Here is a 21,135-nt window from a genome sequence, read left to right as displayed (position 1 = left end):
TTCTTACTGTGTCATCACATATCTCTTCTATAATATCTGAGGGGGGGGGTGGGAGGTTGTGTCTTAGAATTCTAGAATTCACTTTTCCTCTTAAGAGAGTCTTTAATATCACATCCAAAGAATGGCTTTCTGATATTTTTGCTAAAGCCAAATCTTTCAATGAATCAATCTTTAGATGCTTCTATATATATATATATATATATATATATATATATATATATATATCACTAACCTTTTCTTATCCCATGGATTGATAAAGCAGTTCCCCCAATGGGATTGTCATCATAACTTACATCATCTCTCCTACACTTTTTAACTGTAGAACTATCCAAATCTATCTCACTTAAGTTCCCCATCTTGGAATTTTCTATACATACAAAACATGTCACATAGAGTTAAGAGAAATCCAAGGATTTTATCAAGTTCAAAATATGATAACTTAAGATATACCCCATCAGGATGATTCTCAAGTGGTCTTCTTTTCTCATTTTTCTTACGTATCTATTTCTCTATATTTGAGCTACTTGGCAGGCCCACCAGTTGATGGCCATTACTATTAGTGGGAGAAATAGTAGTAACATTAGAGCTTCTACTCATTGGGGTTCCCTGGTGGTTTGTTTTGACATTGTTTGATGACACTAGCTAAATCTTCTGGTTTGGTTGCAGTTTAAAATAAATAATTTTTAACGACATGTTAGCAGAGGCAGATAGTGCATATGTTCTATAGGTCCAACTAAACCTAGTATTTTCAATATGAAACACAAATAAATACGTGAAAAACAATTAAAACTATTAAAAGTGCAAAAAGAATATCTAATTGTGAACACATAGTTTCAAATGTACAATGAGATTAGCATGAAGAATCTTATAGAATTAAAGGTTAAACTTAACTAGTTTAAATCTTAAACTTTAAATCTATCTACACATGATGTCATAATTTCGAGTTTCAATTTCTAGAAAGCAATCATGAACAAATTATAATAAGAAACTTCTAAAGACCCACAGAACACACCATCTTTTGTTTTTTCAGACAACAAATAATAACTTTCAGTATATTTTGTAGAGAAAAATAACCTAGACGGATACTCGAATTTTAGAAAAAAATATTATTCTAAAATCATACTCCACTAAATTTGCCTAAAATTTAAGGGCAATTTTTGGAATACAAGATTTACTTAAAGAAATGTGACAAGAAAAACTTTGAAATATTTTAGAATAAGAGAGAGTTATACATCATTATCAGATATTACACCCTTATAACAATTTACGTGCACGTGTTTACCTAAAGTTATATGGTTACATACATATATATGCATATTGGTGTATTCACATAGAAAGCACACAAGTCTGAAAATTAAGATAATAAATTTGAAACATATATCACATCATAAATAAAGCAAAATAAAATTTTGTATGTATGTCGGTATGTTTTATGTTGTTAGTACATACACAATTATGCTTTATTAATAGTTCAAGGATGGGCAATCTATCCAGTGCACATAGAATAGGAAACTGGACAATATAGATCAATAATTATATTATGAACTAAATAATGCAGTTACAATAAAAAAAAAGGATTCAAATACTACATTAAATATCAATAAAAATCAAATATGCCGTATATCATCCATTAAAAACATGAGACATAAGTACTTAGTTATGTTTAGCTTACAAAAAGTAAGAAAAAACATATAACTTACTAAATTGAAAAACTAAAAGACCATTGTTCTAAGATTGAAAACGATTTCTAATTTTGAAGTTTTCCTAAACTTTCTTGAGCTTTGCCAAAATAACATTGTTATGCCGTAATTTTACTATCTTTAGAAAAATCACTTTTTGAAATGTTCTAAGTATAAAATGATTTGACAAAAATACTTAGAAAAGAGACGCCACTTTATTTTATAAAGAAATTAAGAAAACATAATTTCAGTCTTTAAAAATTTAGAGAAAAAGGGTATGAGGTTCTCATTTACACTTCAGGAAGGTTTTTAAAATATTTAAAGTGTCCGCTAACATGCAGTTATCCTACGACTTAGATTAAATATATTTTTTACTATTTTTTAGATAAATGATTATAAAAATGGTTTACAATATTAACTAAAAAAATTGTTAAGCAAAGAATAATTTTTTGATTTTAAGAAAAGGGGACCTTAAATGAAATATTTGAATTAAATTATAAGTTATTAGACTTTAATTAGAATTTATTTGAATCATTTTTAGAAATAATAATTAGAACCATTTGAAAAATAAATAGAAAGTTTTGACTAAAGATTTCATTAAATGTATTAAGAGTTGATTAAAAATGAAATTTTATAAAAATAAACTAACATATAAAATATAGTTAATCATTTGGAGAAGCTAATTAAGTGATTAAAGTTGAGTTAAGTAAAAATAACATATTTCACAAGCAAATAGACGAGAACAATATTAAAATAAAGTGATAAAATGTTTGGGCAAATAGCCATCATCTACCAATTATGGCATTTTAGACTTAGATTCCATTTGTTGCCAAATAGCTTCTTTGAGCTTCACTCCGTGGGATTTTGACCCATTTTTGCCTTGGAATTTCTGTATACTAGCTTCCAATTCATGTATTCTTGCTTTCAACTTCCCAACGATAGTCAAGGCTTAACTCGATAAAAGAGGAGAAATTGGGCCTCCATGGCCCAACTCAATATGCAAGGAGGGAGGGAGTCCACAATGAACTCATATGGAATTTACATGCATACAAAGAAAAAGAAAAGAATTAGGAAAAAAAAAGAAAAGGTAAAGCTTCCAACAAACATATGATCAAATGATTCACTCATGACAGAGATAAACACACAAATTACTTTAAGAGATAAGAACATAGTTACAAACTAATACACTTCTAGACACTTCATTAACTACATGAAAATGAAGTAAAAGCAACAGTAAACCAAATCAACTTAATGGCTAAGCATGGAGCACACATCTTTGAACAACAAGTGCCAAAGAAATCATTTGAGGAAGGCATGCCCTCTTAGAAATGAACTAAGCAATTATTTTAAAACTAATGCAAAGAAAATCTACCAGCGATCAAGAATACTCCAAAAGAAAGATTTTACTAGTAATGTAAAGAAAAAAAATCATTTCATAGGGATCTTTTAAATGCCCAACTGCTTCAACCATATCATATTAGTTAATTTTGAAATCCTACGCCTAAATGAAAATGATGCCAACCAGTAGCAAATAAAATGAAAGACTTGATTTTGAAAAGAGAGAAAAACAATGACAAAATGAATTCGACAAGGATTCAAGTAGGAAGATTTAAGATGAGAAACACCAAAACATAACACTAACCATGCTAGAGATAAAATAAACTCGTACAAGGAAAAGAGGAGCAACAAAACTTAGATTAGTCAGTTTGTTAACCAATTTCATGCTTAGAACTTCACTAATTTGGACAAAACTTCAAAATTTAAACAAAATAAACACAACATCAGGTACATAATGGAAACGATACAATAAGGTACATGATTAAGGCATTTGAGAAAGAAAAGAGTAAACTACAACATATCTCATAGAACTTGGTTCAAATTCAAACTTTTCTACTAACTAGTTAAAATAATGATCATGCTACATCTAAACAGAGAAACGGGGTCTTATTCGAGGTAGCAACAATATGGCCCAAAAAACCTATTTTAAATAATCAAACCACTAAAGAAAAGACAACTTTCAAGTCATGCCAAGGACAAGAAACACAACAGAATACATCATTTCAAACTAACAGATGACCCGCAAACGATAAACCTTTGTACAAAACTTCAATATGACCTTAAGTTTGAGAGGAACGAATTCAAATCAGGCTAATATGGTGACACTAACAATAAATAAGAACAAACATTACTGCTCAACCTCAAGCAAGAATCGAATAAGAAAAGATAACAAATAAGGTCTAATCAAAAACTCAAAACCAAACTATAATCCGCAGGCAACAAATCGAGTACAATACGACCAACAATTTAATGATAGAATTGTATTGATAAAAACAAGACACATAATCTTATTCTCATTTAGAATCAAACATACTAAAATAGAAACTATGATAAACTAAATTATAATGCTTAGATTGAAGACGAGCAGAACAAAGAAAAACTAAATGGGGGAGAAATTACCCTTTTTCGGGCAGCGAGACTAGGACAACGAGCTTGACCATGAAGCTTTTACACCAATATGAATTGGGTTACGAAAGAACAGAATCAACACCAAAACATAAAAAAAAAAAAGTAGACCTCAGGATGTCGATAATCCAAGGACTGTGAGAGTTTTTTTTTATCTTTCCCTCTTTTAGGATTTGTTGTTTTTTATTTTTTTATGTCCAAAATCCTCTTCTTAAGAGGTGAGTTGCTGCCTTAAAACAGTGAAGATGAAAGCTTTATATAGACCAAAAAACTAAAGTCGATTGGTGGGGGGGGGGGGTAAACAAGTGTTCAAATTTGAATTCCTTCGCTCCTTTTCAAGACAAAGGATAGGACTGTTGAGTAGGCCTGGGACTCCGCAAAAAGGGGGTAAAAGGAGATGGTGACATGATCGTTTAGGCTGCTAGGTTATGGGTTTTGCAGGGATGATTTCGCACCGGGTTTGCTGGGAAATATAGTCGATTGTCCTTACCCGAGATTTTTAAAACTTTCACCCAATGTTCTTTGGAAATACTCCTCAACTATGTGAGATGAGCCTTCTTGAGCAGAGTATAGTAAAGAGTGTCTCTTTCCAAGGAAGTTTTGAAGAAAACCTTCCAGCAAAGGTTCTGGCATAAACATAATGTTCACCAATTTTCCTTTGAGCTTTTTTCTTTTCACAGAGAGGCATGTCAAAGAACATGTCCATGTAACGATGAGCATTAGAGATGCGATTAGCATCAACTCCGTAGTTTACTATAAGAAAGAAACCATGACTCCTGCACGCTTCACCAAAAACCTAGATGCTTGTTGGGCGGCAAAAGGGTCACCAGAAAAAAAAAACCCTTGAGTCAATAAGGGGAACATGAAGTTCTTGTGCTACAGCACAAGGCTTCTCGTCATCCGGACATATTTATTATATGAGAATGTTGGACTAATTTTTCATATGGGATGCATAAAAAATAAATGGTTTTTCCTCACCAAGCATAGATGATTTTTTATTTATGATTATACTATCAGTGGTCATTGCAAGCAAGTGTTTGGTTTTTTCTTTCTTATGCAATATGACAAAATGGGCAAAAGGATGTAGAAGTAGTTCATTGTGAGGAACCAAGTGAAGTATTATATAGGGCTTAAGGATTCTTAAAAGTAGTTCATTGTGATGAGCCAAAATGAAGAATTATGTCACGCTCCTAGACTACACCCTGGGAGCGACTGGCACTCGAGAACCATTGTTGGCCCCAAGCGAACCCTTGGCCTGACATAACTCTTAGCGGAAGACTTAATCAATAATAAGCAGTATCAAAAGATACTCATGCAAATAACTTAGAATGCCTTGAAATAAATATTCGTCTAGCCAAAGAGGCAACTCAAGTCTTAACATAAACAATTGAGAATGGAAAGACTAACGAATTATAGCTTTTCCTCTATGAAGCTTCTAAAGCAATAAGGAATGTCGAGACAAGATCCCCGATCATCCTAAAAACTGAAATACTAAAAACAGTGTAAAAATGGATCCTCCAAAAAGCAAGGAGGGTCACAAACTGATTCTGAGTGCTCAACTGGATCGACAAGGCGGTGGATGGTGATCCTCGTTACCTGTATCTGCATCATAAAATGGTGCAGGCCAAATGGAATCAGTACATTAAATGTACAAGCATGCAAGGGGAAAACTAAACACGAAAGAAGATTGAACTGAATTTTGAAAGAACACTTACCCCAACCTTACTCAACTCTTGAATACTCAACTCAAATGCATAATTAAACAATAGTAAATGTGGAGTTTATATAAAGCATTTAAAACAGTACGTAACAACTCAATATACATATATAATAAAGTAATTTAATTTTGTGGGACTTTCTCTAACCGACAACCATCACTATAAGCTATGTGATGATACATCGTCTCTCCCACGCTGCTAGAACTATCCTATAACTTGCTAGGATATAGAACGCCTCAACTAAGTGAATCCACTAGTCTATGTGAAAAAGCATTTAGGAATCATCTAAAAAGTCTGACCCTTTATACCCACATTGGCTACATGGTTTATGGGGACTTGAGTTATTATGGACTCGTCCCCATATCGGTGCTCAATAATACTTCAAAAATTACTCAACTCATATGTTTATAAACTTAACTCTTTCTCTATGATTTGAGGTTATTACTCAAAAATCTTATCCCTTTAAATAGATGCAACTCAAAACTACTCATGATAACTAGTTTGGAAATCAGTGTTTCCTCTCATCTTAAATGTGAAAAGATTTGCTCTTTGGGAGTACTTAGTCCCACATACACCATTTTTAAAGAAATGAACTTGGATATACTCTTTTTGAACTCAATGCTTAAGTCTTTTAAAAAAATGTTTAAAATGATTGTAATAGACTTCGAAAAGATTCTAAGAACTCTATTGACTTGACTCTTAGATCTACCTTGAATTTGATTTATGGATTGAAGGGTTATGATCTCATGTTCTAGATGATATGATGATGTTTAGACGTACCTTATAGTGTATAAATCAACTAGGAAACAAATGTAAGATTCAAGGGAACTCAAACAGAAAGAAGCGGGAAAGGGTAGGAGACCTCGCGACCCTGGCGCTCTGAATGGCGCTAGGCGCCAGATGGAAAACATCAGAAATTGGGTAGGGGCGCTCTGAGTGGTGAGGAGCCCCAGAGCCAAAACTACATAAGTTTATTTGGGGTGCTCTGAATGGCGCGGTGCCCCAGCCCCCTTCACCAGGTTTTTGATGAAATTTCTTGCTGGTTTTTAAACTCTAAACCCTCTAGATTCAATTGGTTTCTTCCCCAAATGCTTTGAATTCGAATACACAACCGAGGTATACGAGAATCCAATCAAAACAATATCAAATTTCATGAATTTAACTTAAAATCTTCTTAACAACATCAACAATCAAGATCCCAATAGGAACTTCGACACAATCCATCAAGAACTTTATTTATATACTTTCAAGAACAAAATTTCATGGAATAAAATCATTATTGGCATGTGGGTGAATGAACCCAATGCTATGTGATCTCACATACCTCGTATGGATCAACCCTTGGCGAAATCCACAAGCTTATCTTCAAGAACATGATGAATCCTTGCTTCTTCTCCTTTTATGTCCTCTTCTTTTCTCTTCTCTCAAAACCCTAACTTAATTTTATGAAGCGTAAATAGAACTAATTCAGTTTAGACCACAAATTAATTATCGAAAACGAATATACCCTCCTAAAATCCGGTTGACTTTTCTTATCTAGACAACCTGACTTCCAATGGGCATATATCCCTCATACGAACTAAAAATTGAGCAAACTCAGTGGCATTGGAAAGATAATTCAAAGATTTTTCTTTTGGTATCTTGTAGCCCACCTAACTCATCTTGTATTAAGAGTTATGGTCGTTTGAAGTTTACCCATAACTCATACTTAGATCAACTTGTCAAACATTCCAAATTTGATTATTTCCAAAAATAGTTTTCTTTCAAATTCTAGTTCTTTCTAGTTCCTTCGAATAGAAAGGTGTTACAATATATCCCCCTTGGGAACATTCATCCTCGAATGAGATTACTCTTGCAGGCTAAGGGCGTAACATTTAACATTAAGCTCAAACACCCAACAAGCAAATCTAACACATGCAATATCAATTAAAGAGTACTAAAAGAGAATTAGTACCGTGATCTGGAATTTCTCTGGGCTCAAAGAGATCAGGATATCTCTTCTTCATGTCCTCCTCAGCTTCCGAAGTAGCTTTCTCATCAAACTGATTTCTCCAAATAACTTTGATTGATGCTAATTCCTTGGTTCTCAACTTGCGAACTTGGCTGTCGAAAATCTGAACATGAATCTCCTCATAAGTAAGCTATCCTTGATACGAATATCTTCAGTAGGTATGATAAGTGAAGGATCTCCCATGCATTTATTCAACATGGAAATATGAAATATCGGATGGACCGCTGCTAACTCTTGTGGTAGCTCCAACTCATAAGCTACATTACCAATCCTTTTGTATATTCTGTAAGGGCCAATATACTGGTAGCTAAGCTTCCCCTTCTTACCAAATCTCATAACACCCTTCATGGGTGAAACTTTCATGTATACCCAATTATCTACTTCAACCTTTAACTCCCTTCTCCTAATATTTGGGTAGGATTTCTGACGACTCTCCAATGTTTTCAACCTCTCTTGAATATCTTTCACCTTTTTGATAGCTTGATGAACTAAGTCTGATCCTATCAATCCATCTTCACCAACCTCAAACCATCCAACAGGAGATCTGCATCGCCTCCGATAAAGAGTTTCATAAGGAGCCATGTGGATTCTAGAGTGGTAACTATTGTTGTATGCTAACTCAATGAGGGGTAGGTGATCAACCCAATTACCCTTGAACTCAATCACGCAGGACCTCAACATATCTTCTAAGGTTTGAATAGTGTGATATGCTTGACCATCTGTCTAAGGATGAAAAGCAGTACTCAAGTTCACCTTTCAACCTAAACTTTTCTGGAATAACTTCAAAAATTGTGCAGTAAATTGTGAACCTCTATCTAAAATAATGGAAACTGGAACTCCATAATGTCTTACTACCTTTTGAATATATAATATAACATAATCTTGTGCTGAATGGTAGTCTTTAGTGGCAAAAAGTGGGTTGATTTTGTCATTCAATCAACAATCACCAAAATGCTATCATGTTGCCTATGAGACCATGGCAAACTAGTAAAGAAGTCCATATTGATCATCTCCCATTTCCACTTCGGGATATCTATATTCTGAACCATACCATCGGGCCTTTGATGGTCTACTTTAACTTGTTGACAATTCGGGCATTTAGCAAGAACTCTTCTTCATACTATCCCACCAATATACTTCTCTCAAGTCATGATACATCTTTGTGTAAACCGGATGAATGAAATATCTGGAGCTATGAGCTTTTTCCATGATCCTCTCTTGGAGTTCATCCACCCTTGGTACACACAACCTACCTTGATACCTCAATACATCATTTCCCTCTTGTTTAAAAGCTATCACATTTTGCTTATGAACATTTGCCTTCAAATCAAGCAAAATAGGAATTTTGTGTTGTTTCTCTTTAACTTCAGACACAAAATGATGATTCAGCCACATTTATCACCACCACTCCTCATTCTGTGGAATCCATTACTCAAACTTTTAACCGTGCAAGTCTGTGCACATCTTTCACTAACTCTCTCTTACTTCCTCAACATGGGCGGTACTACCCATAGACAACCTACTCAAGGCATCAACAACAACCTTAGTCTTACCTGGGTGGTATAGAATACTGATGTCATCATCCTTGAGTAACTCTAATCACCTAAGCTATTTCTAAATAAAAACATACTGACGACTTTTGTGATTGGTGAACACATCCACATGAACACCATAAAGATAATGACGCCAAATTTTTAAAGCATATACTACGGTAGCCAACTTTAGATCATTGGTTGAATAATTATTCTCGTGAACTTTCAACTGTCTGGAGGCATAATCTATAACTTTACCATTCTAGATTAACACATAACCCAAACCAACTCTAGACGCATCACAATATACAACAAAGCCTTGTGTATCCTCTGGTAAGGTCAATACTAGGGCAATAGTCAACATAGTTTTCAATTACTGAAAGCTTTTTTCACAACCTTCAAACCATTGAAACTTTACTATTTTCTGAGTCAACTTGGTAAAAGGGGAGGAAATAGATGAGAACCCCTTTATGAACATTCTATAATATCCAGCCAACCCCAAGAAATTCTTAATATCAGTTGGAGATGTGGGTCTCGGCAAATTCTGCATTCCCTCTATTTTCTGGGTATCAACTCTAATTTCATCACTGAAAACAATGTGGCCTAAGAATGCTAGAGACCTAATCCAAAACTCACATTTAGAGAAAGTAGAATACTACTTTGTATCCTTTAGCGTTTGGAGAACTATTCTGAGATGGCTAGTATGATCTTCCTTATTCCTTGAACAAATTAGAATGTCATCAATGAACACGATAACAAACATATCCAAATAAGACTTGAATATTATATATATAAGGTCCATGAATGATGTAGGCGCATTGATTATACTGAACGACATGACCAGAAACTCATAATAACCATAACGAGTCCTCAAAACAGTCTTTGGAATATCACATTCCTTACTCTTAACTAATTGTAGCCAGATCTGAGGTCTATCTTGGAAACAAAAAGTGGCACCCTGAAGTTGATCAAAGAGATCATCAATTCTTAGAAGAGGATATTTATTCTTGGTAGTAACCTTGTTCAATTGATGGCAGTCTATAATCATTCTAAGAGAACCATCCTTCTTCCTCACAAATAAGACCAGAGCACCCGAAGGGGAGACACTTGGTCGAATAAAGCCCTTCTCAAGGAGATCTTTCAAGTGCTTTTTTAGCTCTTTTAACTATGTTGGTGCCATCCTATATGGTAGAATAGATATAGGATGAGTATCGGGAAGATGATCTATACCGAAATCTATTTATCTCTTAGGAAGGACTCCAGGAAGATCGTTTGGAAAGACCTCTGGAAATTCACTCACAACTGGAATTGACTCAACAGGAGGTGTCTCAACACTAGAATCATTAACTCTTACTAAGTGATAGACACACTCCTTGGAAACAAACCTTCTCACCTTACGGTATGAAATGAAAAAACCCTTAGGCACTACTAATTTGCTACTCCATTCTATAAATGGCTCATTAGGAATTCAGAACTTAACAACTTGAGTTCTACAATTAATGAAGGCAAAACATACATGAAGCCAGTCCATACCCTGAATAACATCAAAATCTACCATGTCTAACTCAACTAAAGCAACCATGGTGATCTTGTTATAAACAGAAATAACACAATCAAGATAGACTCTCTAAGCTAGAATAGACTTACCAACAGGTGTAGAAACATTGAAGGGCTCTCAAAGTTTCTCAAGAAGAACATCAAAATTCATCGCAACATATGCAGTCACAAAAGATACACTTGCCTCTAGATCTAGCATGGCATAAACATCAAAAGTAAAGACTTTGATCATACTAGTGACAACATCTGGAGAATTCTCTTGCTCTTGACGACTAGTGATTGCATATTAGCGGTTTGCTTCTCCGCTAGTCCCTGAACTAGCTCCTCTAGGTGTAGCCCTGTCTGGTTGAGCAACTAAAGAAGATTGGGCTCTCTTGCCCCTATTACCATTTCCTTGCCTGTTCTTAGGACACTCTTTCATGATGTGACCCTCGTGACCACACTTGAAACAACCAGTAGAGCCATTGTGACACACACTTGTGCGGTTCCTATCTCACGTAGCACATGTAGGAGCCCAATTACCTCCTTGTGCCACAACACCCTGAGACTTAGCAAGTCTAGCTTTGAAATTTTGCAAATTCTGACTACTAGACTCACCTTTGTAATTTGGTGTAGGTGCACTAACAGTTGATGGAGTCGGTCTCTTTTTCTTATATTGAAAGGAAGACTGGTTCACATTACTACTTTGCTGCCCGGACTCATTCCCTGTCTTAGCTTTCTTTTTTCTAAATTCTTCTCTATCCCTCAGCTTCTCTTCCTAAGCCTGCTGCACATAAACCAGAAGTCTCCCTATTTCCATGTCACTTAGAAGCATCACTGCCTTATCCTCCTTACTTTAACGATGAGAGAACCCAACGACAAACAGACTTATCTTGCTCCTCATCTCAGCAACTATCTCTGGAGCATATCAGGAAAGTTGTGTAAACTTTAAACTGTACTCATGAACATTCATAGGTTCGTACTTAAGGGTAAGGAATTCCTGTACCTTGGCTTCTCTTAGCTCACACGGAAAGAAACTGCCCAAGAAAGCACTCTCGAACACAATCCAACTCAAAACTAGTGCATCGTCAGCCCTACTCTTCTTCCACTGGTCAAACCAAGTCCTCGCATTACACTTCAGTTGATAGGAAGCTAGTTCCACTCGCTTAGCATCGGCAACATGCATAACCTCAAACACCTTTCGTAGTTCCTTTATAAAATTTCCCGGATCCTCTGCAGTGATTGAACACTTGAAGCTTGGAGGATTCATCCTCAAGAACTCACGGATCCTTGAAGTATGAGCCAATTCTTGTCTAGCCCCTATTTGTTGTCCAACTTGGTTGGTAACATCTTGACTTAGCATTTGGATTGCTTCCTGGAATTCAGCATTAGTGACTTCTCCTTGAGGTTGCACTTCTGGGGCATTAGCTACCCCTTGCTCTTCAACTTTCCTCCTAACAGGATGACCTTAGACAGCTCTTCATGGAGGCATGATCTGAAAGACATGCGCAAGCCTGAGTTAGAAGGAAACTTTACAGAGATTAATCTATCACACAAAATGAATATGAAAGAAGTGAGATAGTTCCTAAAGGTTGCAGCCTCGTAATTTTAGATGTGGCGCCCTTTACATCGATAACAGGGACTCTACATACACGGCTTCATAGACTCCCTAGGACTCTTGAACTCTGTGCTCTGATATCAAATTTGTCACACCCCGAGCCTACACCCTGGGTGGGAATGGCACTCGAGAACCATTGTTGTCCCCAAGTGAACGTTCGGCCTAGCTTAACTATTAGTGGAAGACTTAAACCACAATAAGCAACCTCAAAATATACTCATGCAAATAACTTAGAATGCCTTGAAATAAATATATGTCTGGCCAGAATGGCAACTCAAGTCTTAACATAAACAATTGAAAATGGAATAACTAACGAACAATATCTATCCGTCTATGAAGCATCGAAAACAATGAGGGATGTCAGGATAAGACCCTCGATCATCCTAACAACTGAGATACTTAAAACAATGTAAAAAGGGATCCTCTAGAAAGCAAGGAGGCTCATAGACTGACTTTGAGTGCTCAACTGGATCGACGAGGCGTTGGATGTTGATCCTGGTTACTTGTATCTGCATCATAAAACAATGCAGGCCAAATGGCATGATTTCATTGAATGTACAAGCATGCGAGGGGAAACCTAAACACGACATAAGCTTTAACTGAATTCAAAATAAACACTTACCTCAACTTTATTCAACTCTTGAATACTCAACTCAAATGCAGAATTGAACAACAATGAAGGTGTAGTTTATATAAAGCATTTAAAACAGTACGTAACAACTCAATATACATATATAATAAAGTAATATAATTTTGTGTGAGTTTCTCTAACCGACAACCATCAGTATGAGCTATGTGATGATACAACGTCTCGCACATCTTGCTAGAACTATCTTATAACTTGCCGGGATATAGATTGCCTCAACTAAGTGGATCCACTAGTTTATGTTAAGAAACATTAAGGAATCATCTAAAAAGTATGAGCCTTTCTACCCAAATTAGCTACATGGTTTATGGGGGCTTGAGTTACTATGGACTCATCCCCATATCGGTGCTCAATACTACTCCCAAAATTCACAGCTCATATGTTTAAAAACATTACTCTTTCTCTGTGATTTGAGGTTATTACTGAAAAAGCTTATCCCTTAAAACAGATGGAACTCAAAACTACTAATGAAAACTCGTTTGGCAATCGGTGTTTCCTCTCATCTTAAATGTAAAAACATTTGCTCTTTAAGATTACTTAGTCCCTATACTTCATTTTTAAAGAAATGAACTCGGCTCTACTCTTTCTCAACTCAATGCTTAAGTCTTTTAAAAACAAGTTTAAAATAATTGTAATAGACTTTGAAAAGATTCTAAGAACTCTATTGACTTGAATCTTATCTCTACTTTAAATTTGATTTATGGATTCAATGGTCATGATCTCATGATGCTTAGACGTACCTTAGAGTGTAGAAATCAACTAGGAAACATAGGTAAGATTCAAGGGAACTGAAAAGGAAAGAAGTGGGAAAGGGTAGGAGACCTGGCGACCCTAGCGCTCTGAATGGTGCCGGGCGCCTGAGGGCAAACTTCAGAAACTAGGTTGGGGCGCTCAGATTGGTGCGGCTCCCTAAAGCCCACACAACAAAAGTTTATTTGGGTCTTTATTTGGGTCGCTCTGACTAGTGCGACAGCCCACTCCCTTCTCCAGGTTTTTGACGAACTTTCTTGCTCGTTTTTCAACTCTAAACCCTCTAGATTCAATTAGTTTCTTCCCCAAACACTTAGAATTTGAATACACAACCAAGGTATACGAGAATCCATTCAAAACAACATCAAATTTCAATAATTTAACTCAAGAACTTCTCAACAGCATCAACAATCAAGAACCCTATAGAAACTTCAACAAAATCCATTAAGAACTCAATTTCTATACTTTCAAGGACAAAATTTCACCAAATCAAATCATGATTGGTGGGTGGGTGAACGAACCCAACACTATGTGATCTCACATACCTCGTAGGGATCAACCCTTTGCTAAATCCACAAGCTTAATTTCAAGAACGCGATGAATTCTTGCTTCTTCTCATATTTTCTCCTCTTCTTTACTCCTCACAAAACCCTAACTTAATTTTATGAAGCATAAACTAAAACGATTCAGTTTTGACCCCAAATTAATTACCAAAAAAAAGTTAATCAATTGGGTATTGAAAAGACCATAATACCCTTCTAAAATTCGGTTGACTTTCCGTATCTAGACAACCTGACTTCCAATGGGCATATCTCCCTCATACGAAATAAAAAATGAGCAAACTCGGTGGCATTGGAAAGATACTTCAAAGTTATTTTCTATGGTATCTTGTAACCCACAGAACTCATCTTGTGTTAGGAGTTATGCTCGTTTGAAGATGACCAAAAAGTCATACTTAGCTCAACTTGTCAAACTTTCCAAATTTGATTATTCCTAAAAAGGTTTCTTTCAACTTCTAGTTCTTTCTAGTTCCTTGGATTAGCAACGTGTCACAATATCTCCCACTCGGGAACATTCGTCCTCGAATAAGATTAATCGTACAAGCTTAGGGTATAACATCTAACATTAAGTTCAAACACCCAACAACCAAATATAACACATGCAGTATATCAATTAAACAAATTAGTACGTTGATCTGGAATTTCTCTGGGCTCAAAGAGATGTGGATATATCTTCTTCATGTCCTCCTCAGCTTTCCAAGTAGCTTTCCCAATAAACTTATTTCTCCAAAGAACTTTGACTGATGCTACTTCCTTGGTTCAAAACTTGCGAACCTTCCGGTCTAAAATCTGAACAAGAATCTCCTCATAGATAAGCTATCTTTGATACCAATACCTTCAGTAGATATGATAAGTGAAAAATTTCCCATGCACTTCTTCAACACGGAAATATGAAATAACGGATGGACCGCTACTAACTCTTGTAGTAGCTCCAACTCATAAGTTACATTACCAATCCTTTTGGATATTCTTCAAGGGCCAATATACCGGGGACTAAGCTTCCCCTTCTTACCAAATCTCATAACACCTTTCATGGGTGCAACTTTCAAGTATACCCAATCATTTACTTCAAACTCTAACTCCCTTCTTCTAACATCAGTGTAGGATTTATGACGACTCTACGCTGTTTTCAACCTCTCTTGAATAACTTTCACCTTCTCCATAGATCGATGAACTAAGTCTGGTCCTATCAATCCTGCTTCACCAACCTTAAACCATCCAATAGGAGATCGGCATCGCCTCCCATAAAGAGCTTCATAAGGAGCCAAGTGGATTATAGAGTGGTAACTATTGTAATATGCAAACTCAATGAGGGGTAGGTAATTATCCAAAATACCCTTGAAATCAATCACGTAGGCCCTCAAAATATCTTCTCAGGTCTAAATTGTGCTCTCTACTTGACCATCTGTCTGAAGATTAAAAGCAGTACTCAAGTTCACTTTTGAACCCAAGCCTTTCTGGAATGACTTCCAAATTTGTGCACCTCTATCTGAAATAATGGAAACTTGAACTCCATGAAGTCTTACTATCTCTTGAATATATAACCTGGCATAATCCTCTGCTGAATGGGTAGTCTTTACTCGCAAAAAGTGGGTTGATTTTGTCATTCGATCAACAATCACCCAAATGGAATCATGTTGTGTGCGAGACCGCAACAAACCAGTAATAAAGTCCATATTGATCATCTCCTACTTCCACTATGGAATCTCTATATTCTGAGTCATACCATCGGGCCTTTGATGCTCTACTTTAACTTGTTGACAATTAGGGAATTTAGGACCAAACTCAGCTATACCCATCTTCATACTATTTCACGAATATACTTCTCTCAAGTCACGATACATCTTTGTGGAACTCAGATGAATGGAATATCTGGCGCTATGAGCTTCCCCCATGATCCTCTCTTGGAGTTCATCAACCCTTGGTTCACACAACCTACCTTGATACCTCAATACACTATCTCCCTCTAGTTCAAAAGCCATCACGTTTTGCTTATGAACATTTTCTGTCAATTCAAGAAAAATAGGATCTTGGCCTTGTTTCTCTTTAATTTCAGACACTAATGATTATTCAACCCCATTCATCACCACCACTCTTCTTTCTGTGGAATCCATTAGTCGAACTCTTAACCGGGCAAGTCTGTGCACATCTTTCGCTAACTCTCTCTTTCTTCCTCAACATGGGTGGTACTACCTATAGAAAACCTGCTCAAGTCATCAGCAACAAAATTAGCCTTACCTGGGTGGTATAGAATACTCATGTCATAATCCTTGAGTAACTCTAATCACCTCCTTTGTCTAAGATTAAGCTCTTTCTGACTAAATATACTGAAGGCTCTTCTGATAAGTGAACACTATAAAGCTGATGACACCAAACTTTTACTGAAAATTCTATGGCAACCAACTCTAGATCATGGGTTAGATAATTCTTCTCATGAACATTCAGTTGTCTAGATGCATAAGCTATAATTTTACCATTCTACATTAACACACAACCCAAACAAACTCTGGACGCATCACAATATATAACAAAGCCTTGCATACCCTCTGGTAAGGTCAATATTGGGGAAGTAGTCAACCTAGTTTTCAATTCCTGAAATATTTTCTCACAAGCTTCAGACCATTGAAACTTCACTGTTTTCAGAGTCAACTTGGTCAAAGGTGAAGAAATAGATGAGAACCTCTCTATAAACCTTCTATAATATCCAGCCAACCCCAAGAAACTCTTAATATCAATTGGAGATATGGGTCTCGGCTAATTCTGTACACCCTCAATTTTCTAGGGATCAACTCTAATTCCATCACTGGAAACAATGTGGCCTAAGAATGTTAGAGACCTAAGCCAAAACTCACATTTAGGGAATTTAGCATACTACTCTGTATCCTTCAGAGTTTGGAGAACTACTCTGAGATGGCGAGAATGATCTTCCTTATTCCTTGAATACATTAGAATGTCATCAATGAATACGATAACAAACATATATAAATAAGGCTTGAATACTCTATTCGTAAGGTCCATGAATGCTGCTGGCACATTAGTTAAGCCGAACAACATGACCAGAAACTCATAATGACCAGAATGGGTTCTGAAAGTTGTCTTTGGAATATCATATTCACTTACTCTTAACTGCTTGTAGCCAGATCTGAGGTCTATCTTGGCGATACAAGTGGCACCCAGAGGTTGATCGAAGAGATCATTAATTCTCAGAAGAGGATACTTATTCTTGATAGTAACCTTGTTCAACTGACGGTAATCTATACACAATCTAACAGAACTATCCTTATTCCTCACAAATAAGACCAGAGCTCCTCAAGGTGAGACACTTGGTCTAATAAAACCCTTCTCTAGGAGATTTTGAACTGCCCTTTTAGCTTGTGCCATCCTATATGGCGGAATAGATATAGGACGAGTATCGGGAAGAAGATCTATATCGAAATCTATTTCTCTCTCAGGAGGGACTCCAAGAAGATCGTCTGGAAATTCACTCACAACTGGAACTGACTCAATAGGAGGTGTCTCAACACTAGAATCATTAACTCTGACTAAGTGATAGACATACCCCTTGGAAAATAACTTTCTTGCCTTAAGGTATGAAATGAAATGACCTTTAGGCACTACTGATCTGCTACTCCACTCTAAACTGGCTAATTAGGAATTTGGAACTTAACAACTCCAGTTCTACAATCAATGAAGGCATAACAGGCATGAAGCCTGCCCATACCCAGAATAACATCAAAATCTACCGTGTTTAACTGAACTAAATCAACCATGCTGCTCTTGTGATTGACGAAAATAACACAATCACGATAGACTCTCTAAGTTATAATAGACTCATCAACATGTGTATAAACACCGAAGGGCTCAAGAGTTTTTCATGAAGAACATCAAAATTTATCGCAACATATGGAGTCACAAAAGATAGATTCACCCCTGGATCTAGCAAAGCATAAACATCAAAAGTAAAGGCTTTGATCATACCAGTGACAACATTTGGAGAATTCTCTTGCTCTTGACGACTAGTGATTGCATATAGGCGGTTTGCTCTTTTGCCAGTCCCTTAAGTAGCTCCTCTAGGTACAGCCCTGTCTGGTGGAGCAACTGAAGAAGATTGAGCTTTATCTTTGAAGTGACCCTCTTGACCAAACTTGAAACATCCACTAGAGCCATCACGACACTCACCTGGGTGGTTCCTACCAAACAAAGCACATGTAGGAGTCCAATTACCTCCTTGTGCAACACTACCCTGAGATGCATCAGGTCTAGCTTTGAAATTCTGTGAATTCTGACTACTATACTCACCTTTGTTCTTTGGTGTAGGTGCACTAGCAGATAATGGAGCAGTTCCCTTTTGCTTATTTTGAAAGGAAGACTGGTTCACATTACTCCTTTACTGCCCGAACTCATTCCCTGACTTAGCTTTCTTGTTTCTAAATTCTTCTATATCCCTCATATTATGTTCTTCAACCTACTGCACATAACCCATAAGTCTTGCTATATCCATGTCCTCTATAAGAATCTCTGCCTTGCCTTCTTTACATGATAGACGAGACAACCGAGCAACAAACAGACTCATCCTGCTCCTCATATCATCAACCATCTCCGGAGCATATCGGGAAAGTTGGGTGAACTTCAAACTGTACTCGTGAACACTCATAGGTTCCTGCTTAAGGGTAAAGAATTCTCGTACCTTGGCTTCTCTTATCTCACGGGGAAAGAAACGCCCCAAGAAAGCTTTCCCAACCACATTCAAACTCAAAACCGGTACATCGTCAACCCTACTCTTATTTCACTAGTCAAACCAAGTCCTAGAAACACTCCTCAGTTGATAGGCAGCCAGTTCCACTCGCTATGCAACGATAATATGCATAACCTCAAACACCTTCTGCATTTTCTCTATAAAGTTTTCTGGATCCTCTGTGGTGCTTGAAACAATGAAGGTGTGAGGATTCATCCTCAAGAACTCATGGATCCTTGAAGCATCCGCCACTTTCTATCTAGCCTGTCTTTATTTCCCAACTTTGTTGGTCACAACTTGACTTAGCATTTAGATTTCTTCCCAAAATTCAACATTATTGGCTTCTCTTTGGGGTTGCACTTCTAGGGCATTAGGTACCCCTTGCTCTTCAACTTTCCTCCTAGAAGGACGACCTCAGACAACTCTTCGTTGAGGCATGATCTGAAAGAAATGCGCAAGCACGAGTTAGAGGGAAACTTTACAAAGATTAACTCTATCGAACGAAATGAATATGAAAGAAGTGAGATAGTTCCTAAATGTTGAAGCCTCCAAATTATAGAAGTGGCGCTCTTATACTAGGACTCTACAGACATGACTACATAGACTCCCTAAGATTCTTGAGCTCTGTTCTTTAATACCAAGTTTGTCACGCACCGAGCCAATACCCTGGGCGGGACTAGCAGGCGAGAACTATTGCTTGCCCCAAGCGAACCCTTGGCCTGGCTTAACTCTTAGCAGAAGAATTAAACCACAATAAGCAGTCTCAAAATATACTCATGCAAATAACTTAGAATGCCCTGAACTAAATATTCGTCTGGCCAAAATGACAACTCAAGTCTGAACATAAACAATTGAGAATGGAAAGACTAATTAACTATAGGTATCCGTCTATGAAGCCTCTAAAACAATGAGGGATGTCGGGAAAAGACCCCTGAGCCTCCTGACAACTGAAATACTAAAAAAAATGTAAAATGGGATCCTCCAGAAAGCAAGGAGACTCACCAACTAACTCTGAGTGCTCAACTAGATTGATGAGGCACTAGATGCTAATCATGGTTACCTATATCTGCATCATAAAGCGATGTAGGCCAAATGGGATCAGTACATTGAATGTACGAGCATACGACAAAAAAACTAAACACGACATAAGCTTGAACTGAATTATGAAAGAACAATTGCCTCAGCGTTACTCAACTCTTAAATACTCAACTCAAATGCAGAATTAAATAATAGTAAAGGTGCAATTTATATAAAGCATTTAAACCAGTAAGTAATAGCTCACTATACATATATAATAAAGTAATATAATTTTGTGGGAGTTTCTCTAATCAACAACCATCAGTATGATCTATGTGATGATACAATATCTCGCCCACGCTGCCAGAACTGTCCTATAACTTGTCAGGATATAGAACGCCTCAACTAAGTGGATCCACTAGTCTATGATAAGAAGAATTAAGGAATCATCTAAAAAGTATGACCCTTTCTACCCGCGTTGGCTACATGGTTTATGGGGACTTGAGCAATTATGGACTCATCCCCATATCGGTGCTAAATACTACTCCAGAAAAACTCAATTGATATGTTTAAAAACATTACTCTTTCTATGTGATTTGATGTTATTACTCAAAACGCTTATCTCTTAAAAGAGATGGAACTCAAAGCTACTCATGAAAACTTGTTCGGAAATCGTTATTTCCTCTTATCTTAAATGTGAAAATATTTGCTCTTTGGGATTACTTAGTCCCCATAATTCATTTTTAAAGAAATGAACTCAGCTCTAATCTTTCTCAACTCAATGCTTAATTCTTTTAAAAACAAGTTTAAAATGATTGAAATAGACTTTGAAAAGATTCCAAGAACTCTCTTTACTTGACTCTTAGCTCT

At 36.5% G+C, this 21,135-nt stretch overlaps 1 protein-coding gene and 1 pseudogene across 1 annotated transcript in view; one reads left to right on the top strand and one right to left on the bottom strand.

The window, feature by feature from the left end:
* Window positions 1–21,135, top strand: part of LOC125837352 (uncharacterized) — a 293,499-nt gene that overhangs the window by 25,525 nt on the left and 246,839 nt on the right. The window lies entirely within an intron of this gene.
* On the bottom strand, window positions 4,629–5,166 carry LOC125837384 (gibberellin 20 oxidase 1-like; annotated as a pseudogene).

Source organism: Solanum verrucosum, unplaced genomic scaffold (assembly GCF_900185275.1).
Source record: "Solanum verrucosum unplaced genomic scaffold, falcon-dt-bn FXZP01000147.1, whole genome shotgun sequence".
Classification (NCBI taxonomy): Eukaryota; Viridiplantae; Streptophyta; class Magnoliopsida; order Solanales; family Solanaceae; genus Solanum; species Solanum verrucosum.
The sequence above is the reverse complement of the archived record's forward strand: the minus strand, read 5'-3'. Positions and strand labels throughout refer to the sequence as shown.